The 23,527-nt window shown below is 48.2% G+C and overlaps 1 protein-coding gene across 7 annotated transcripts in view; it reads right to left on the bottom strand.

Moving 5' to 3' along the window:
• LOC119971726 (diacylglycerol lipase-alpha-like) overlaps nt 1-23,527 on the bottom strand; it is a 513,684-nt gene that overhangs the window by 79,960 nt on the left and 410,197 nt on the right. The gene's annotated exons all lie outside the window — the stretch shown is intronic.

Below are 23,527 nucleotides of genomic sequence, written 5' to 3'. Positions count from 1 at the left end.
TTAGGCCGGTGTGAACCATGACTGGATGTGCACCTGGTGAACTATGCTTCACTCATGACTTTGACATTTGTACACAGAGCGGTTGCCTACCTTTCACCGTGCTTTTCTGACAGCTGCTCTGACTCCATGCCAAGGCTGCACATGCAAGACCAATGGGAAGAGAAATTGAAGGCTGCACATGCAAGACCAATGGGAAGGGAAATTGGAGGGAAAGCACACTTGTCACCTGGAAAGGAACCCGGACTGGGAGGGGTGGTGAGCGGAGAGTAATGAGACTAGCCAGGGGCAAGAAAGGAGTGGAAGGCACATGCTTGAAGTGGGGGGGGGGGGAATGACTGGAGTTGGACAGGGACAAATGAATGGGGGAGGGGTTGACTGGAACACAGGAGGAAAAGAGTAGACAGAGACACATGGCTGGTGGTTCATAGAGGGGGAATAAGTCTGAGGCAAGATCCTAGTGCAGCACATCATGTAGTTAGGGCCAGAAAACAAAGGCAGTTCTGGGGCATTGCATACCATGCCACAAGGCTATGCCTGGAACATATATCTTGGTCACAATAAAGGCAGGGGATGGAGCCATCTGTGCTGTGTTGGTTGTGCACAGCATGGTGTGGAGGCATGGTCAGTCTCACACATTTCGGTCTTGTGTGTTGGAGGCTTGGTACTTGGGTAGAGATAGCACAGTCACAGTCAGGGGACATATCTATATCCTGTAAATGAGGAGCCGGTATGTAAGAGCAGGCACTCAAGGTCTCATTGGGGGATGGGGGGAATCTCAATAGGTCACTGTACATAAGGCCTCAAGATGGGGATGGGTGAGGTTGGCATAGGGCATCCACAGAAAATGGTTAAGGCATGGATGGGGGTATCTGCAAGAATAATTATGGGCTCCACGGTTAAAGGGGGAGAAAGGAGAGTGATTGGAGGGAGGGAAACTTGCACGATTATGGGAAGGTCTTGGATGGTGATATGGTTGGGCGGGGGCGGTGCTTAGAAGCTGGTCTCATAATAGAAGCGGAGCAGCACCATTTTGATTGCCAATGCAATGATGCAGTTAATAAACAACCTTGAGAAAAAAAGTTAAGTGAGGGATTTGAAGGCTTGTGGGAGGAATTGACTACTTGGAGTTAGACGTGGACTGCTTTCATTACAAAGACGGAGGTTGAGGGGTGATCTGATTGAGGTCGACAAGATTATGAGGGGCATGGATAGAGTGGATGAGCAGGCACTCTTTAGTGGAAGTTTAGAGGAGATGTGTGAGGCTGGAACACGTTGCCAGGGGAGGTTGTGGAAGCAGATACATTAACGGTGTTCAAAAGGCATTTTGACAAACACATGGATAGAATGGGTATAGAGGGATATGGCACAAGGAAGTGCTGAGGGTTTTGGCAAAGGTTGGTATCATGACCGGTACAGGCTTAGAGGGCCGAAGGGCCTGTTCCTGTGCTGTGTTGTTTTGTGTTCTTTGCACTCCATCTTTGGAATGATTCAGCACATGGAGACCAAGGCTCAGCTGAGACATGTTAAGAAGACTCAAATGTAAACAGAAGGACTTGGGCAATTTTACTTATTGCGTGCATTCTTGCAAGTATTCATTACAGTTTGGGGTCAAATGTTTATTGTGTATGAATAATTGGTTGTCGAGTGATGAATGGTTTCACAGAGGAACATGCAAAGGTCAGAAGTATCCAACTGTAAAGGGACCACAGCTAAAGAACACAAAGAAAATGCTCCAAAGAAGCACACACATTGCAGCTGAGGCACCCAGGATTTACACAGTGTACAGCTCAACAGTTACAGACATTACATTTGTGCAAGGTTGGCTCTAGTCTAATTCGGAGGAGAGAGAGACTGACAATGCTCAGAGGCTGATGTTTCATGGCTGTCCACATCCAACCACATTTGTGAATGCGTTGTCATGCCTAGTGTGCTGGGGAATGGGAAACTCATCCTTGAGGCTTAAACAGCTGCAAGGGAGGATCTGGGGATGGAATGCCTGGAATGAGCACAGCCCAAAGGCTTCACAATAACTCCTTAGCTTGACAATGGAACCTGGCCGCCTCATTATAGGAAGGACGTGGAAGCTTTGGAACGGGTGCAGAGGAGATTTACCAGGATGTTGCCTGGTATGGAGGGAAAATCTTATGAGGAAAGGCTGATGGACTTGAGGTTGTTTTCGTTAGAGAGAAGAAGGTTAAGAGGTGACTTAATAGAGGCATACAAAATGATCAGAGGGTTAGATAGGGTGGACAGCGAGAGCCTTCTCCCGCGGATGGGGGTGGCTAGCACGAGGGGACATAGCCTTAAATTGAGGGGTAATAGATATAGGACAGAGGTCAGAGGTGGGTTTTTTACGCAAAGAGTGGTGAGGCCGTGGAATGCCCTACCTGCAACAGTAGTGAACTCGCCAACATTGAGGGCATTTAAAAGTTTATTGGATAAGCATATGGATGATAAGGGCATAGTGTAGGTTAGATGGCCTTTAGTTTTTTTTTCCATGTCGGTGCAACATCGAGGGCCGAAGGGCCTGTACTGCGCTGTATCGTTCTATGTTCTATGTTCTATGATCATTACACATCAATCATGTCTTTGATAATGAAGCCACGAAGAGAAGTGCAGAATGGAGGTAGCAGGCAATGTTGCCTTTTTAATGCAACTGAGAAGTAAGCAGCACGGTAGCATAGTGGTTAGCACTGTTGCTTCATAGCGCCTGGGTCCCAGTTACGATTTGTGGCTTGGGTCACTGTCTGTGCGGAGTCTGCACATTCTTCCTGTGTCGGTGTGGGTTTCCTCCGGGTGCTCCGGTTTCCTCCCACAAATCCTGAAAGACATGCTGTTAGGTGAATTGGACATTCTGAATTCTTGCTCAGGCGCCGGAATGTGGCGACTAGAGGATTTTGACAGTAACATTATTACAGTGTTAATGTAAGCCTACTTGTGACAATAAAGATTATTAAAAAAAGGGCCCGTCACCTTCAAGCAGGGCAAAGGGGAGAACTTCATCTGAGGAACATGGGCCAGCAAGGTTTAATAAAGACCGAGAATCTGAGGACAGATCAATTCCACAGAGGTGTTTGGCAAGACCAAGATGTACAGAAAACACCCCTCAAACTTGTAGATGAGAGAGGGAGACAGTGTTGTCGATGTTTTTTCTTGTAAAGTAATGTGGTGGCTCACACTTGCCACATTCATCGGTGGGCTCTGACTGGGAGGCCACCATTGCCAATGGTTCTAAACGTGACCATTGCATTCAACATTTTTGCGAGTGGATAATTCCAAGTATCGACTGGGGACCACGACAGAATATCACAATCCTTCACTCATAAATACATCCAAGATATCACTGATGCCATATTTAGTAAGGCACACAATTTTGTCAAATTCTCCCTGGATGAACCTAGCTAGACTACCAGAGCAGTGGGATTTTCCGCATCTCCAGTTCCGCATGGGTGCACTGTACCGTCAGCTACACACGCGGTATTAAGAGATCCCTGGCAGCAGCAGCTACAATGATTCATCATTAAGAAAGGCTTCCACTCTCTCAATGTGCAATTGATCTGTAATCATCAAAAGCAGACAATGTAGGTGTGTGTGAGAAACCCTGTGAACTCGCACAAAATTTGGGCTACCTGAGATGTCCAATAAAGCCCCCATCTGCAAAACCACATTCTAGAGGCTTGCCAACAAACTCGGACTCAGCTGGAGTCTGACCTCCGGCAGTCTTCCGAGAACCAGTCACCTGGCTGTCACTGTCTTTGCCTGCTGTGGATTCAAATGCAGTGCTGTGCTCCGCAGGTGGTGACCCCAAGGGTGCTCTAAAACTAGGTTCCACCAAGGTTTATGTCTCTGAGCTGGTGGAGGGTGCAGGTGAAGGAAGCTGCTGCTTGCTTCTCGAAGGGGGTGAGTGGCCTGAGCTCCAGCATTCCCCCACCTTAGTCTGGGATCTCTCCCTCTTGTTGCAGGTGACCTTGTCCTGTTGAAAGACAGTTGGACAGACAGATTCCAAAGGAGATGGCAAGCATGCAAGCTTTCGGTGAGTGTGTGCTGAGTGGATTAAGTAAGGGTTGAAGACACGAGATGAAGACGCAAAAGCGTGCGAGAGAGTCAGATGATATCCCATGTGCTGCGTGTACAAGATCCCTGTGGACTGTAAGCCTGTAAATGCCTGATGTGACAGTGAGAGATGAGACTGAGGAGAAGGTCAACTTACTCCGGCAGAACATATGAGATTACTCAACCTCTTCCTGGACTGGAGAGCGGTCCTCTTCTGTAGTCAGCAGGCTATGAACACACTGGCAACCTCTTTGCAAGCCTCGGTGATGAGGTGCTGAATTTCTGGCTCCCATCATGGAGCTAAAGGATCGCCCACCAGTCCTTGACTGCCTGGAGGAGTCACTTGTCAATGAATTTTGAGGCATAGCATTGGTCCCTTTAGGGGCCATCACTTGTCATACAGAACCCTAGGCTGTGGAATGAATTTGTGCATGGATGCTGTTTAAATACAGCGGCCAGAACTGTCATCGGATGAGGAAATAATGGGGTGGCCGAATCCCCGCTGGCCCCACAACAGGATGCAATATGCTGCCTATTTTCTGCATACACAATGAGGTGTAAAGCAGATGATTGGGCACAACAACTCACTCTGCTGGCCAGGGGCGCATTGCCGGCTTCCCGCCATCCATTGTACTTAGTCTCAGGAGCGGTAAATTCTGCCCAATATAACTCTATTAGACCTTAGCTCACAGTGGACAGTAGGAATAATTATTTAACATGAAGCAAATGAATCATATTAAGTATAAAAAGTATACTTACAATAATTATATAAATTATTCTCTTGGAAAGGTGTTTCTCTGGTGATACTGTTGATGGAACCATCAATTCAGCAAACACGTGTCGTTGGATCTGAACAGAGGCTTTAATACACTTACAATAGAGCCAGCCTATTCGTCGTTGAACTTCAGGTGAAATGGCAGGCTGGCTCTAAGGCACTGATTTTTATACATCGGTCCCAGGAGGAGGAGTCCTGGGCGGAGCCAAGGGAGGAGCCCAGTACAAACTCTCGCGTACTCCCAGAGTGACTCCCCCTGGTGGTCAGATAGTGCAACTGCACTTACAATGGGTAGATACGAACATATATACATAGAGTGATATTGGCAACTATATATAGTGTGAATCACATTCACCACATTCACCCCCTGTTAAAAAAATCAAGTCTGGCGGGGGTGATGGCTCAAAGAGTCAGTCTGTCCGGTGGACGAATTGTCCGTTTTGATCTGCAGAGCACCGGGGTTGCAGCCTCTTGCGGTGGCTGGGCGGGCGTCGAGGTCTGGGGTACGGTTGCCGGCTCCGGGGCGAGTCTTGTCCGAGCCTCATACACGTCCTGGTCGAATGGAGACTGGGGGCGTGCTGGTGCTGGCGCTCGGGACTGGTGGGGTGAGCTCGCAGAATTGGGGGCGCAAGGGGGCGGCCGCATAGGGAACGGGGAAAGGAATTCCTCGGTGGGGGTAGATGGGGGGCTAGATCCAGCGGGTGCCAGGTCCCGGAGGGATACTGTGTCCTGGCGACCGTCCGGGAACTCAACAAATGCGTACTGTGGGTTGGAATGAAGCAGGCGCACCTTTTCAACAATGGGGTCGGTCTTGTGCGCCCTGACGTGCTTCCTTAGGAGAACCGGGCCTGGCGTCCTCAGCCACGCCAGAAGTGAGACCCCTGTGGTAGTGCCCCTGGAAAAAATGAAGAGCCGCTCGTGGGGGGTTTGGTTGGTAGCTGTACAGGAGGGATCTAATTGCGTGGAGCACGTCAGGGAGGACTTCCTGCCATTGGGAAACTTGGAGCTTCCTGGACCTGAGGGTCAGTAGGACGGTCTTCCAGACCGTCGCGTTCTCCCTCTCCACCTGTCTGTTCCCCCTGGGGTTGTAACTGGTAGTCCTGCTCGAGGCGATGCCCTTGTCGAGCAGGTACTGACGCAGCTCGTCACTCATAAAGGACGCAACCCGGTCGCTGTGCACGTAGCTGGGGAAACCGAACAGGGTGAAGACACTATGCAGGGCCCTAATGACTGTGTGGGAGGTCATATCGGGGCATGGGATGGCGGAGGGGAATCGGGAGAACTCGTCAATAATGTTAAGGAAGTAAATGTTTTTGTTAGTAGAGGTGAGTGGCCCTTTGAAATCGATCGCAAGGCACTCAAAGGGCCTAGAAGCCATGACCAGGTGGGCCCTGTCTGGTCTATAGAAGTGCGGTTTGCACTTCGCACAGATCGGGCAGTCCCTGGTGACCACTTTTACCTCCTCGTTGGAGAAAGGCAGGTTTCGGGCTCTGATGTAGTGGGTGAGCCGGGTGACCCCTGGGTGGCAGAGGTCATCGTGGATGGCTTTTAGGCGGCTGATTTGCGCGCTGGCGCATGTCCCACGGGATAGGGCATCAGAGGGCTCGTTGAGCTTCCCGCTCGATATTTGATATCGTAATTGTAGGTGGAGAGTTCAATCCTCCATCGAAGAATTTTGTCATTTTTAATTTTGCCCCTTTGCGAGTTGTCGAACATGAAGGCGACCGACCGTTGGTCGGTAATGAGGGTGAACCTCCTACCTGCGAGGTAGTGCCTCCAGTGTCGGACAGCCTCCACGATGGCTTGTGCTTCCTTCTCGACTGAGGAGTGTCGGAGTTCTGAAGCGGATAGGGTACGGGAGAAAAATGCAACGGGCCGCCCTGCTTGGTTTAAAGTGGCTGCTAGCGCTACCTCTGAGGCGTCGCTCTCAACCTGAAAGAGAGTGGATTTATCCACCGCCCGCATGGCTCCTTTGGCGATGTTGTCCCTGATGCAGCTGAAGGCTTGGCGCGCCTCAGCAGACAGGGGAAATAGAGTGGCCTTGAAGAGTGGGCGGGCTTTGTCCGCATATTGGGGGACCCACTGGGCGTAGTACGAAAAGAGCCCAAAGCACCGTTTGAGGGCCTTGGGGCCATGGGGGAGGGGGAGTTCTAAGAGTATGCGGTCCGGGTCTGGGCCCAGGACTCTGTTCTCCACGACGTAGCCGAGGATGGCTAGTCTGTTTGTGCGGAACACGTATTTCTCCTTGTTATATGTAAGGTTTAATTTTTGGGCCGTCTGGAGAAAACGGTGGAGGTTGGCGTCGTGGTCCTGCTGGTCATGGCCGCAGATGGTAACATTATCCAGATACGGAAACGTGGCCCGCAGCCCGTACTGGTCCATTGCTCGTTGGAACACAGAAACCCCATTAGTGACGCCAAAGGGAACCCGGAGGAAATGGAAGAGGCGGCCGTCGGCCTCCAACGCCGTGTAGTGGCGGTCCTCCGGGCGGATTGGGAGCTGGTGGTATGCAGACTTCAGATCCACCGTGGAAAATACCCGATATTGGGCGATCTGGTTTACCATGTCTGCGATTCTGGGGAGCGTAAAGAGATTGATGGTCTGGCTATAATCAACGACCATGCGGAATTTTTCCCCGGTCTTGACGACCACCACCTGAGCTCTCCAGGGACTGTTACTGACCTCTATGATCCCCTCACTGAGCAGCCTTCGGACCTCCGTTCTGATAAATACCCTATCCTGCAGGCTGTACCGCCTGCTGCGGGTGGCTACCGGTTTGCAATCCGGGGTGAGGTTGGCGAACAGAGGGGGGGGGGGGTCGATGCGCAGCGTGGCAAGGCTGCAGATAGTGAGTGGGGGCAGGGGCCCGCCGAAGCTGAGGGTGAGACTCTTGAGATTACATTGGAAATCCAAGCCTAAGAGGAGTGGCGCGCAGAGGTCGGGCAAGACATACAGTTTAAATTTGGAATAGCTAGCGCCTCGAATAGTTAGCATTGCTGTAGTGCGGCCTTGGATTTGGATGGAATGGGAGCCCGAAGCGAGGGCGATAGTTTGGTTGACGGGATAAATAGGGAGGGAAGAGTCTTACCAACTCTGGGTGTATGAAGCTCTCTGTGCTCCCGGAGTCGAAAAGGCATGACGTGTTGTACCCGTTGATCTGGACCTCCGTCATCGAATTTCTCAGATGCTTGGGGCGAGATTGGTCGAGGGTGACCGTGTTGAGTTGCGGGCCGCATGGTGGGTGCCCGGGGGAGTCGAATTCTTCCGATCGGGCGTCCTGTCGTGTAGATGCCGCTGCGTTCTGGCGAGCTTGATGCAGGAACACTGCGTTGAGTTGCGGGCCATGTGGTGACTGCCCGGGGAGGTCGTACTCCTCCGATGAGCTGTTTGACTCTGGGGATGCAGCTAGGGCCCGTGGATCGCACGTAGAGGGTGGTGATGAAGATGGCGTCCAAGATGGCGGCCCCCATGAATCGCACGTGGCCGGCCGCATGTTGGATGTTTGCCAAGATGGCGGCCCCCATGGATCGCACGTGGCGGGAGGGGGCGGAGAGTGAGCGTAGGCCGCAGCGTTTCGGGCCCCGCGGGCCTGCTGGTGCTGGGGGTGATGTTTTTGGACTGTTGGGGTGTTGAGGGCTGGGGCCCTTCTGCCGAGGCACACTTTAGCATAGTGGCCTTTCTTCCCGCAGCTGCTGCAGGTCGCGGATCGGGCTGAGCAGTACTGCCGCGGGTGCTGGCTTTGTCGACAGAAGTGGCAGGCTGCAGCAGTTGAATAACTGGTTTGCGGAGCTGAATAGTGGCAGGCTGGAGCAGTTGAATAACTGGTTTGGCGAGCTGAGTAGCTGGCTGGGGGAGCTGAGTAATTAGCTGGAGCAGCTGGATAGTTTGAGTAGTTGACTGGGACAGTAGGACTGGCTGTGGCAGTGCGATAGCTGGGGGGCCTTGCGGCACAGGCTTGGGGGTCCTCAGGTCAGGGGCCCATGCGGGGTTAGCGGGGTCTGCGGGAAACGAGTTGAGGCTGCAGAAGGAAACTTCCATCGTGATAGCAGCCTCTACGGTAGTCTCTAAGCCCTGGGCCCCATTTTCTAATAGTCTCTGGCGTACATAGCTAGGTCGAAGGCCCGCTACAAAAACATCCCGCACAGCAAGCTCCCTATGTTCGGCCGCGGTTACGGCCTGGTAATTGCAGTCATTTGAGAGATTGTTCAACTAGCGTGCAAATTCAGCTACAGTTTCAGTAGCCCGTTGTCGGCGAGTTGTGAGCACATGGCGGGCAAAGACCTCGTTCATGGGCCTAATATACATTTTGTCCAAAATCGCCAGCGCAGCGGTGTAGGAACCGGCTGGATTTAATTGTGTAGAAATTCTGTGGCTTACCCTCATGTGCAGTAGGCTGAGCTTTTGTTCCTCCGTAGTTTCAGCGGTGCTGATTTCGGCCAGGTAGGCCTTAAAACATTTCAGCCAGTGGCAGAAGGTTTCTTTCGCCTCTGCATCCTGCGGATCGTTCTAGGCGTCCTCGTTTTAGAGCGGATTCCATGCTTTACTTCGGCAGCTTCTTAAGTGTATTAAATTGATGGAACCATCAATTCAGCGAACACGTGTAGTTAGATCTGAACAGAGGCTTTAATACACTTACAATAGAGCCAGCCTATTCGTCGTTGAACTTCAGGTGAAATGGCAGGCTGGCTCTAAGGCACTGATCTTTATACATCGGTCCCAGGAGGAGGAGTCCTGGGCTGAGCCAAGGGAGGAGCCCAGTACAAACTCTCGCGTACTCCCAGAGTGACTCCCCCTGGTGGTCGGATAGTGCAACTGCACTTACAATGGGTAGATAATGAACATATATACATGGAGTGATATTGGCAACTATATATAGTGTGAATCACATTCACCACAACTTTCACCATAAATTGATCCTTTAAATATAGTCACCACTTCTAATATGGCAAATGCTAACATAGATTCACTGTTTTAGCTCAAGTCAGCTGAAGGCAAGCAAAGGAAATCCCACAATAAGCAGACCCCAGCCAGAAAGTTGTCCACAAAGAGTCATTGACCCACCCTTGCCCAGAGCTAGTCGGCAATCCCATTATTCCCAAAACAATATAAAAGATATCCATCTAAGTATTTTGTGACTGTCATATTAAGCATTTTCTCAAGAGGGCTATCAAGGGAACTATATAATAGACTGACACCAATGATCCCACAATTCACAGACATTCGCATAGTAAGCCTTTAGTTCTTGAAAGGACCTAATCTTTGATGCACAATTTGTCTTTCATTGACCATACTGCAAAATATATTCTTGCAGCTCTCAAAGAGTCAGCAGTAACTACAGATAAGTTATGCACCTGCTGTGACGAGCAAGGAACAATTTAATAAATATAAACCAAAATGCTTCATTAATATAAAGTGAAGACCTTAACTGCAGACCCAGAAACCCACACATAAACAGACAAGTAACTTATTCATAGCCCACTATTTGTTGGCAATGGGTCTAATGTTCATTCTCATTCTAGTGCAATTTAAGTTTATGCACATAAGCTCTGTATGCTTTGAGGTTTAGAAACCCCCACCCAGAATTGTTACTTTAAATACATTAATGGCTGGGATTTTAATACACTGTGTTCTACACTTAACTCCACAAAATAATCATGAGTCCTGACTGTTATTTTGATTTAAATAAAACACTTGCAATCTGGTGGAGACTTTTTATTTTGAGTCTTCCATAACGTCATCTGCCATTCGGATGACACACATTCTAGACTGGCCAAAAGGTATGACCCAGATCTTCCAATCTGCTGCGATGTCGTGTGGATCACTGCTTAACATGATTAAAAGTGCGGCTTTACCTTTTCCCATCCTTCAAGCTAGGAGTTCAGGTGCTACAGCAGGGATCCACAAACAGTACCAGTGACGATACGTAGCAGCAGGGCCATGCACTCTTATGATTTCACCAACTCAATTGACTCTCCTTAAGGTCACCCTGACTGTCGTGTTAAGTTTTTTTAAGTTCTTAAATTTTTTTGAACTATTTCTAATATTTACGTTTTTAAAAATTGCTGTCATGAGTTTGTGATGACCGGTGAGCATTATCAGGCACGCAGAGAGGCAGGGTAAGAACTGTCGGGAGCGGTTTGAGCAAGAGATGAGCATTGTCAAGGCTGGGGCAGAGGGGGAGGGTGTAACATTGTTGGACATGTGGGGGGTGCTTGAGGTGATCAGTGTCAGGATTGTGGAGGGGGTGGGGTGAGCATCATCAGAGATGTGAGCATTGTCAGGGACGCATGATGGTGCAGCATCTGCAATGTGAGAAGCTGAGGTGAGAATGTCTGGACCGTTGGGGGGGGGGGGGGGGGGTTGAGCATTGTCACCACCTTGCATTCCCGAGCAAAGCATTGTTGGAGATGAGTAAGGATTGCTGGGGTGGGAGTGGGTGAGCATTGTTGGGGGTGCGGGGACAGGTGAGTATTGTTGGGTGCTGAGGCAGATAAGCATTGTCAGGGTTATTGGGGCAAGTGAGCATTGTTAGGGATGTTGGGGTTAGAACATAGAACAGTACAGCACAGAACAGGCCCTTCGGCCCTCAATGTTGTGCCGAGCCATGATCACCCTACTCAAACCCACGTATCCACCCTATACCCATAACCCAACAACGCCCCCCCCTTAACCTTACTTTTATTAGGACACTACGGGCAATTTAGCATGGCCAATCCACCTAACCCGCACATCATTGGACTGTGGGAGGAAACCGGAGCACCCGGAGGAAACCCACGCACACAGGGGGAGGACGTGCAGACTCCACACAGACAGTGACCCAGCCGGGAATCGAACCTGGGACCTGTGAAGCATTTATGCTAACCACCATGCTACCCTGCTGCCCCAGGGGGAATATGAATAGAATGGCAGTTAACATAAAAGTAAACCAACCCAAAAATCTTCTAATGGTATATGAATAATAAGATGCCGGGTAGGGCCTGTTAGGGACAAAGAAGGTGATATCTGCTTAGAGCTTCAGTACAAGGCTAGAATACTTCATGAGCACTTTTGCATTGGTGTTTACTAAGAGGGTGCTGACAAAATGTCAGTGGAAACAGTTGAGATGATTTGCATCCCAGGTTGCTAACTGAAGTCGGGGTAGGACAGTGAAGGGCTTGCCATAATCTTCCAACTCTCCCTGATTACTGGAGGTGTCAGAGGATTGGAGAATGGTATGAAAGTATTAAGGATATTCCTCGTAACTTCAAATCAGACTCTTTCATACCTGTGGTGGGTAAGGTTTTAGAAACAGTAATCAGGGAAAAAAATTAAAGGCACTTGACAAGGTTTGAGTTAGTTAACGAAATCCCAGCACATATTTTTAAAAGGCAGATTATATCGAATTAATCTAACTGATTTTTTTGATCAAAGTAACAGAGAAGGATAATGAAAAATAAAAACTTGGCTTAAGGACAGAAAGCAGTGAATTGTGGTAAATGGTTGTTTTTCATACTACAGGATGGTAGGCAGTGGTGTTCCCCAAGGATTAGTGCTAGAATCACAAGGGTTAGTGCGAGGATGACAAGGGTTAGTGCGAGGATCACAAGGGTTAGTGGGAGGATCACAAGGGTTAGTGCGAGGATCACAAGGGTTAGTGCGAGGATCGCTGCTTCTTTGGTAACAAACAAGTGATTACAATATTGAAATATAGAGTAACATTTAAAACATTTCCAATGATGCCATACTTGGAGGTGTGGCAAACGGTGGGGATAATTTGTGATTGTAACAGTATATAGGTAGGCTAGACAAAGAGGCAGACAAATAACAGATGGAATTTGACATGAAGAAGCAGAAAAGATTGGGCAGGCACTTAAAGGCATAGTTATAAAGAATGTGCAGAGTCAAAGGGAACTAAGGTTCATGTGCATGAATAATGGAAGCTGTCAGAACATATTGAGAGAGTAGTTGGCACATCATATGAAGTCTTGGGCTTCATTAACAGAAGCATCGTGTACATCAGTAAGTATGTTATGCTGAAGCTTTCTAAAGCTCTACTTAGACCACAACTAGAGTACTGCTATTCAGTTCTGCTCACCATGGTTTAGGAAGGATGCAAAAGACCTTGAGAGAGTGCAGAGGAGACTTTCCACAATGGGGAGTTAGCTATAAGGAAAAACTATTCCCATTAGTTAATGATATAATGACATGACTAAGAACATAGATTTAAGGTTTTGGGCAGGGGATATGGGGAAGATGTGAGGAAGAACCTTATTACACAGCACATGGTAATGTAACCCATTGGGACGGCAATGGGAATAAATCAAGGGAATAGGTTACTGCATGGACAGATGGCATGGACTCGATCGGCTGAACAGCATCTTTCTACACTGCAATGACTTCAAGACTCTATACTCTTTATTCTTTGACCAAAGTGTCATGCATTACTCTTAAGAATATTCAATGAGTTTTCTGCAAATGGTAAAATTAGGTTTCTGGATGACATGATCTTTGACTTTCTCTTTTTGTGTCTGGGGTGAGTGAGAGAAGAATGCTAATACAATCAGATGACACAATTAAAATTCAGAACTTTCCTTTGTGGAGAGCATTGACTTGAGCTCACAGCATGCAAGTCCATGATACCGCATCAAAATTTTGAGTTGCTACTTGTATTATTATTGCAATTTGTAACACAAACCCTGCTTCATTAAAGTTACCAAAGTAAATTTCACTGGCTAAGGATTAATGCATTTAATAATGGAAGATTTTCCCAAAACCACTGGCTTCAAACCCAACTCCAAACTCTGTTCTCTCGCCACCAAATCCATCCCTTCCCCAGTTACTGTCTCAATCCAAGCTTTTAAAAAATATATATTTTTATTCTCCTCCTTTTTGATATTTTCATCCAAATTTACACTCACCAACAATCAACGGTAACAAATACAATGTCAATCCCCAAGTTAACAAATCCTTCCTCTCACCAACTCCCAAACTCAACATTTTAAATACAAACATCAAAGAAAAGGAATCCAGAATCAACGATCAACCCATACATAGTCACCAACAACATACACAGTCCAAACCACCCCCCCCCTCCCCCCGCCCACTCTCCAACGTTGGATGTCATCCAACTTTTGAAAGTGCACAATAAACAAAGCCCATGAATTGTAGAACCGTTCCATCCTTCCCCTCAACTCAAACTTCACTTTCTCAAGTGTTAAAACCTCCAACAAATCCCCCCCGCCATTCCAGGGCACACGGTGAAGAAGCTGAGCTCCACCCCAACAGGATCTGCCTTCGGGCGATCGGCGAGGCAAAGTCTAAAACATCTGCCTCCACATCCACTTTCAACCCCGGCTGATCCGATACCCTGAATATGGCTTCCAAGCTTCATTTGTACCACATTCGAGATTACCCTGAAGACCTCCCTTCAATACCCCTCCAGCTTTGGACAGGACAAAACATATGAATGTGATTTTCGGGGCCCCACAATGTTCACAAATATCCTCTACCCCTCAAAGAGTTGGCTCATCCTCGCCTTTGTGAGGTGCGCCCCATACGCCACCTTCAGCTGCATCAGCCCCAACCGCACACACAAAGTTGAAGCATTCATATTGCCAGAGGACCTCACACCAAAACTACTCCTCCATGCCCTCTCCCAACTCATCTTCCCATTTTGTCTTAATCCCCTCCAGCAGTGCCTTCTCTTCTCCCAGGACCACCCCATAAATTGCCGACACCACCCCCTTCTCCACTTCCCCTGTCGTTAGCACCTCCTCCAACAGAGTGGGGCGGCGCCACCAGAAACCTCCGTATTTCTTTCCTAGCAAAATCTCGGACCTGCATATATACCTAAACATTTCCCCCTGCCCCAACCCATATTTTACCCCAGCTCCTCCAATCCTGTAAACCGGCAGACAAGAAACAAATCCTTTACTGTCCTGACTCCCTTTTCCTTCCATGTCCGAAAACTCCCATCCCACTTCCTTGGCTCAAATCTATGATTCCCCCGAATTGGCATTTCCATCGACCCTGCCCTCAGCCTGAACTGAATTAGGGAACTGCCTTCAGATTTGCAACGTCGCTACTACCACCGGACACCCCGAGTACTTCCCTGGGGCCATCAGGAGCGGCGTTGTTGCCAGGGCCCTCGCCCCGATCCCCTGTACAGACCCCCTCCATTCTCACCCACTGGGAGACCCTCCTCTAACCCAGCTCCTCACCTTCTCAGCATTCTTCGCCCAGTAATAATACAGTAAATTCGGGAGACCCAACCCCCCTGACTGCCGTCCTCTTTGCAACAGCACCTTCCTAATCCTGGCCACCTTCTCCCCCCCTGCCTCCCACCCCCCATATAAACGAGGTAATCATTTTTTTCAACCTCCTTGAAAAATACCTTTGGCAGGAAGATCAGCAGAGACTGAAAAATAAATAAAAAATCGTGGCAACACGTTCATTTTAATTACCTGCACCTGACCTACCAGCGACAGAGGAAGACCATCCCACCTTGCCAGATCCGCTTTCACCTTCCCCACCAAACTAGTAACAATTATACCTACAGAGCCCCCCTCCCCCCAAAATCCCGTGCCACCTGCACCCCCAGATATCTAAAGTGAGTCACCCTACGGAATGGTTACACACAAAATATTCAATTTTATCTAAATTTAGCTTACACCCCAAAGATCCAAACACTCGAAGCAGCTCCAATATGCCACCCATTGACACACTCGGTTCTGATATATACAACAGCAAATCGTCCACATACAAAGAAACACTATGCTCTAACCCACCCACCCCCGCTCCCTCACTATCCCTCTCCACACCTCTGAACTCGTCAACGCAGTGGCCAAAGGCTCAATCGCAAGCTCTAACAACAGGGGGGACATAGGGCATCCCTGCCTGGTCTCACAGTGCAGAGCAAAACATCCTAAATTCATGTTAGGCGTGTGAACACTCACACCACAACCCCTCATCCCTATATAGTAGTCTTACCCAATCTATAAATCGTGGCCTAATCCCAAACCGCTCCAGAATTGCCATCAAATACCCCCACTCTACTTGGGCAAACGCCTGCTTGGCGCCCAACGCCACAACTACCTCTGTCTCCCTCCCCTCCACCCACGTCATAACCATGTTCAATACCCTCCTAATGTTCGAAAAGAGCTGCCTCCCTTTCATAAACCCATTTGATCTTCCCCTTTCACCTTCGGGAGGCAGTCCTCCAACCTACCCGGCAATACCTTCACCAACACCTTTGCGTCCACATTCAAAGTGATCTGGGCTTATACAACCCACATTCTGTCGGATTTTTATTCTTCATTAGACACAGGGAGATTGATGCCTAACCCAGAGTGTGTGGCAACAGCCACTTCCCTATCTCTTCCTCAAACATCCCCACCATCAGAGGCGCCAACTTATCTCTAAATTTCTTATAGTACTCCACCGGAAACCCATCTGGCCATGTTACCTTCCCCAACTGCATCCTCCCAATCGCATCTTATATCTCCTGCTCTTCTATTGCCCCCTCCAATATAGCCCTATCCGCCTCCCCCAACCTCGGGTATTCAGGAGGTTCATGTCCATTGTACCCTGAAGGTGGCAATGCAGGTCTATAAGAGTGGTCAAAAAGGCATACAGCATTGCTTGCCTTTATTGGACGGGGACGGGGTATTGAGTACAAGAGTCGGCAGGTCATGTTACAGTTGTATAGGACTTTAGTTAGGTCACATTTGGAATACTGCGTACAGTTCTGGTTGCCACATTACGAGAAGGATATGGATGCTTTAGAGAGGGTGCAGAGGAGGTTCACCAGGATTTTGCCTGCTGTGCTAGCTATGAAGAAAGGTTGAGTTGAACGGATTGTTTTCGTTGGAAACAAAACAATCGGTTGAGGGGGGGCCTGATTGAGGGCTACAAAATTATGAGAGGTATGGACAGGGTGGATAGCAACAAGCTTTTTCCAAGAGTGGGGGTGTCAATTACAAGTGGTCACGATTTCAAGGTGAGAAGGGGAAAGTTTAAGGGAGATGTGCGTGGAAAGGTTTTTACGCAGAGGGTGGTGAGTGCCTGGAACGCTTTGCCAGCAGAGGTGGTAGAGGCGGGCACGATAGCATCATTTAAGATGCATCCAGACAGATATATGAACGGGCGGGGAACAGAGGGAAGTAGATCCTTGGAAAATAGGCGACAGGTTTAGATAAAGGATCTGGATCGGTGCAGGCTGGGAGGGCCGAAGGGCCTGTTCCTGTGCTGTAATTTCATTTATTCTTTCTCTTTGTTCTTTTAAACCCATCCAGGAATTCCTGCCTCTCCCGATCCTCCCCTGGTGGCTCCTACCTATACATTCTCTCTTCGAACTCCCTATTAATCGGATCTAGAGCCACTACCAACTTCCCTGCCCTATCCCGCACCTGAACAATTTATCTCGCCGCTCCCTCCCTCCGAAGCTGGCCTGCCAACATGCACCCTGCCTTCTCTCAATATTCGTAAACCGCTCCCCTTGCCCTCCTCAGTTCCCGCACCGCCTTCCTTGTAGACAGTCGGTCAATGCTCCCCTGCAACTCCTTCCTCTTTTCCAAATTTGCTGGATCCCCGTCTTCTGCATACCTCCTGTCCACCTCCAACATCTCATCCATTACCCTTCGACGCTTCACCCTCTCCTACGTATCCGTCTTTGCCTTAAACAAGATCACCTCCCCTCTTACCACCACCTTTAGAGCTTCCAAAACCACCGCCTGCGAAACCTCCCCCGTACAATTAAACCACACGTATTTCTCAATTACGTTCTCAATCTTATCACAGAACCCTCAGTCCCCCAACAGCCCCAACTTAATCTCCACCCCGACCTCTGCACTGCCCCCCTCTCCAACATCATATTGGATTGGATTTGTTTATTGTCACGTGTACCGAGATACAGTGAAAAGTATTTTTCTGCGAGCAGCTCAACAGATAATTAAGTACATGGGAAGAAAAGGGAATAAAAGAAAATACTTAATAGGGCAACACAACATATACAATGTAACTGCATAAGCACCAGCATCGGATGAAGCATTCAGGATGCAGTGCTAATGAGGTCAGTCTATAAGAGGGTCATTTAGGAGTCTGGTAACAGCGGGGAGGAAGCTGTTTTTGAGTCTGTTCGTGCGTGTTCTCAGACTTCTGTATCTCCTACCCGATGGAAGAAGTTGAAAGAGTGAGTAAGCCAGGTGTGAGGGGTCTTTGATTATGCTGCCCGCTTTCCCTAGGCAGCGGGCGGTGTAGATGGAGTCAATGGATGGGAGGCAGGTTTGTGTGATGGACTGGGCGGTGTTCACGGCTCTTTGAAGTTTCTTGCGGTCCTGGGCCGAGCAGTTGCCATACCAGGCTGTGATGCAGCCAGATAGAATGTTTTCTATGGTGTATCTGTAAAAGTTGGTAAGGGTTATGTCCACCCAATGTGGCGCATGATCCGATATCACACTTGCCGAATATTTTGACCCCTTGACCCCAGCCAATAGCGCCTTCCACACCACAAAAAAAAATCAACCTGCGAGCAAACCTTATGGCCCGAGGAGAAAAAGGTATACTCCCGCTCTTCCGGGTGCAGAAGCCTCCAAGGGTCCACCGTTCCCACTTCCACCATTAGTCCAGCCAACGCCTTTGCTCCCCACCGGACGGGACAAGTGAGCGCGTCCGTGACCTGTCCAAACTCGGCTCCTGCACCAACGTCCAGTCCCTACACACGGTCAATTCACGTGAATCCAAGTCGGGGATGGCCCCACATACCTTCTTTACAAATCCTACATCACCCCAGTTGGGATCATACACACTTACCAGCGCCACCAACCTCGCCTCAAATGCCTGTGTCACTATCAAATACCTCCCTCCCTGGTCCGCAACCATTTTCTCCATCTGGAACCGTACTCTTTTGTGAACCACTACCCCTCGAGCCCTGCCGTCAAATCCCAAATGAAGAACATGGCTAACCCAGCCCTTCCTAAGCCTCACCTAATCCTTCACCCTCAAGTGAGTCTCCTGCAGCATCGCCATATCGGCCTTCAAATCTTTCAGATGCGCCAGCCCCTTGGATCTCTTGACTGGGCCTCCCAACCCCCTCACGTTCCACGTACCTAACCTAACCCGGGGGGGGTCTCTCACTGCCCCCTCCCTTCTTATCTACTATTATCATAATTCCGGGCTCTGTGTCATGAGCCTGACCCTTCCCTATCCATTTGCCCCCTCCCCTCTCCCAGAATTCCCTCCTGCACTTCCTCTCGAAAAAACCTCACGCAGTATCGAACCTCTTCCCACCCCGTTTCACATCTCTTAGGCCCATTGAAACCTGCTTGCCAGGCTGCAATGTTCGCAGCCCCTCCCCCACCTCACCTCCGTTCACTGGCCAACTTAAGTTAGCTAGCGTGGGGGCCACCACCCAAGGCTTTCCCTCCCGTCCCCTCCCGCCCAGTCCCAGGAAAATAATCTAACCCAAATATCTCAACAAAATAAAACCGTCACAACAAAAATTAACAATAAAATAAAAAGTAACCTCCATAACAACGTGAAGTAAAAATTTAAATATAGGTTAAAAAAAAACATTTACACCCTCTCCCAACTCCCCATTCACAGTCCACAGCCCCTCTTCAGTTCCATTCATCACTTCTGTCCCAATCCTTCACAAACGCCTCCACCACCTCACTGTCTCAAAGTAGAAATCTCTGAAGTTGTAGGTCACTCTCAGCTTCGCTGGATACACCACTCCAAATCGCAGCCCGCTGTTCTATAATGCAGTCTTCACTCGGCCAAATGCCGCTCGCATCTTTGCCAGCTCCACCGTCAAGTCCTGGTAAAAACGAACTCCAGCACCCGCCCACCGCACCTCCCGCTTCTGCTTCACCCAGTTCAAAATCTTCTTTATGTGGAAGAAGATGATTACTGCCCTTGGTGGTTCATTTAACTTTGGCTTCGGCCTCAGCGACCGATGAGCTTGGTCCAGTTCAGACCAAGAGGGCTCCTCTCCTTCCCTCATCTTGGCAGAGTACTCCGTCGGCTTTGAGCTCTCCACCCCCTCGGGTAAGCCCGCAATCCTGAAATTTTGCTGCCTCGAGCTATTTATTCTCCAAGTCCTCTCGCTTTGCTCCAAGCCCTTATTGGCCTCGACCACCCTCCGCTGCTCATCCCCCATCGAGGTGAGCTGATCGCTGTGCTGCGTGCGACATGGCCTCTTCCACTCCCTCCATCTTCTCGCCCTGCTTCTTCACCTCGGCCGATGTCTTTGCTACAACCACCCCACCAGGGCAATTGCCTCCTCCACTAACGCCTTCAAAATCATCGCCATCTCCTTCCTCAACACCTCCGCATGCTTTGCAAACTGCTTCTCCAGCTCCAAAGGCATCACTTCAGTCATCTTCTCTGCTGTGAGCAGTACAGCCCCACCCAGCAGCCCAGCCTTCACCAGCCGAAACCAGCAGGGGCTGGTTTAGCTCACTCAGCTAAATTGCTGGCTTTTAAAGCAGACCAAGCAGGCCAGCAGCACGGTTCGATTCCCGTACCAGCCTCCCCGGACAGGCGCCGGAATGTGGCTTTTCACAGTAACTTCATTGAAGCCTACTCGTGACAATAAGCGATTTTCATTTTTCATTTCATCTTGTTAGCTCCCTGGCTGGCCCTCTCAATCGACGGTGAACACTCACTCACTCCCTTCTTCATGGCTGTTTTCCTGAAACCTTTTGACATTCTTTGCCTTCCTTATATTTTCCTAAATCCAATCATTTGCAAATTGCCCAGGACCAGACTTTAAAACTCCTAAAAACACACCTCAAGCAGGAGCCGCCCAACATGCGACTTCCCCTCTACATGCCACCCCCGGAAGTCTCGTCTGAATCCAAGCTTGACTGTTCAAAACCTTGGCACCCTATCTGACTCTGAGATGAACTACTGAAGTGGCCACTTCCACCTCTGTAAGATTCATCATCTTCACTTCAGTTCCTCTGCCTTTGTTACCTCTAGACTATTTTTATACTTACCCGGCGAGCCTCCTATCTTTCACTCTACATAAACATGCTCTTGGCCAAAATTCTCTTGCCGTATTCTAACTTGCACCGAGCCCCATTCACTCATCGCCACTGTGCTTGCTGACAAATATTGACCCCTGGTCAGGCTACCTGACTAACATCCACTAGAGTTTAGAAGAGTAAGAGGCGACTTGATCAAAACCTTTAAGATCCCGAGGGGAATTAACAGGGTTGATGTGGAGAGGATGTTTCCTCTTGTCAGAGAATCAAGAACTAGGGATCACTGTTTAAAAATAAAGGGGCACTCATTTAATATTGAGATGAAGAGACATTTTTTTTCTCAAAGGGTTGCGAATCTCTGAATTTTCTTTCTCAAAAGGCAGTGGAAGCAGCGTCTTTGAATATTTTTAAGTCCGAGGTAGATAGATTCTTGATCAGCAAGGGGGTGAAAGGTTATCGGGGGTAGGCAGGAATGTGGGGTTGAAGTTACAATCAGATCAGCCATGATCTTAATGAATCACGGAGCATACCCTGAAGCATTTCATAGCCAATTAATAAATATATTTACTCTTGCTATGTAGACAAGCCTGGAAGCTAATTAGCATAACTCAGACTTGAGGGGCTGAGTGACCTACTCCTGCTCCTACTTCATATGTTCATTATTATGACTTGGTGGCAAATTTTGTTTGATAACACTCCTTTGACACCTTGAGACATTTTATTTCATTTATGTCTCTGTAATGCATGTATGCTGAATTGTTAAAAGCTTAACACAAATGTTAAATGCAGTATTCTTTAGCTAATGCAGTTTGCTTTGATAACTTTAATGACACAGCATTTGTGTTACAGATTTCAATAACAATACGAGTAGCGACTCACAAGATTCAGATGCTGTGTCATGGAATAGTGTGCTGTGAGTGGATAAAAAGAAAATGACAGCACCGACAGCGACTGTCAGCAGCTATTTGCCTTTGGTACCTTGCCCACTGAAGAATTGAACAAAATCACCTTGCAAGGTGTTGTTCTCTGCCTCCAGAGGTAACATTCATATTACAGGCCTACAACCAAAAGTGAGCAAACCTGGATCCCTCTTGTCCTCAGCATACCATGAATCGTTTATAGCCAATTAGTAAATATATTTACTATTGCGATGTAGACAAGAATGGCAGCTAATTTAAATCAGTCCCCACAAATAATGGGAATAAATCTCCAATTAATCTGTTTTGGTCACGGGAAGATTGTTGGCTTGGGTAGAATTGACAGACAAAGCCTTGAGTTAGCATCTCATCTGAAAGATGGGATACAATTAGGATTTAAAATATCTAGTCTTTTAAATACCATTCTTGGAGATAGATGTTTCTATTTCTTCAATTAAAACTGGAGTCTCAGGATAGACTGCAGGATAATGTTCATTAAAATTATGGGGAGATAGTGGTGTAGTGGCAATATCTCTGGACCAGCAATCAAGAGACCCCGGAGAATCACCTGGGGACCCAGGGTCGAATCCCACCACGGCAGATTGTTGACCCATCCCATCTGTCGTTTAGGGAAGGAAATCTGCCTTCCTTAACTGATGTGCCTACATGGAGACTCCAGATCCACAGTAATATGGTTGACTCTTAAATTAGTGATGGGTAATAAATGCAGGCCTGCATACGCACATTCCATGAATGAAAATTTAAAAATTTGAGCAGTTCAAATCAGGAATGAAGAGCTGGGTCCCGTTTGATTGGAAAACAACACGTACCACAAGATCTACATAAGGGATTTTGATGAAGACGGTCATTTGGTTCACTTGATCTCATCTTTCAAGGTATCTCTGTTTAAAATCAGAAATGAAGGATGCCTAACACACACTATGTGAGATTAGAATACAGATGTCAGGGTCAAACCGACAGATTGTTTACTCCACAGCAAGAGTACCATCACTGAATTAGGAAAGGCACTTCATTCATCTATAATCATGTCTCTCAAAAGCATCTCAATGACTTCACATATAATGATTAATCTTCAACTATTTCACTGGTAAAGTCGCTGGAGCCCCAGATGACTGGAGGCTGCTTTTTGGCAGGGGGTTGGGGGAAAGCTGATTTGTGGTGATTTAACCTGAGGATCAGCACACCTCAGGTGAGGGGCGAGGTTGAGAAAGTCGACCTTCATGAATAACCTCAGCCAGTACAGGGATTGAACCAGTACTGTTGACCTCTATCTGTATCTCAAATCAGCTGTCCAGCCAACTGAGCTAAACTGGCCCCTATAGGTGAACATACACAGCACGTTCTCGGACATAGCAATATTAATATGCTTTCTGTAGTAGGCAGAAACGTTGGTCAGGAGCACTGGGAGCACTCTTTGCTCTTTATTGCTGTGGAATATTTAACAACCAATTCAACAGACAGAGACTTGAGTTAAGGTCTCATTCATAAGACAGTACAATTCAGCACCTTTCAGTCCTGAACTGAAACTATGAGCTCAGGTCATGGTGTGAGCGTTGAACTCACAACCTTTTGACTCTGCTACCAAAACAACCACGCAGGCACCAACGCGCAAGTTAGATCACGGACAATTATCATCCAGAATAGCAAATCACAACATGTTTCCATACATTTTAGACTTCATTTAGTTCCTAACATTACAAGAAAAGTATGCATGTATAAAAACACTCAGAAGCAATTTGTTGAAAAGTTGATCAGGAACATGGACTCCTGTGTTGAAATACAGAGATTCCTAGACA

The sequence above is a fragment of the Scyliorhinus canicula genome, chromosome 9 (assembly GCF_902713615.1).
Source record: "Scyliorhinus canicula chromosome 9, sScyCan1.1, whole genome shotgun sequence".
Lineage (NCBI taxonomy): Eukaryota > Metazoa > Chordata > Chondrichthyes > Carcharhiniformes > Scyliorhinidae > Scyliorhinus > Scyliorhinus canicula.
This window is presented reverse-complemented; position numbering and strand designations above follow the sequence as displayed.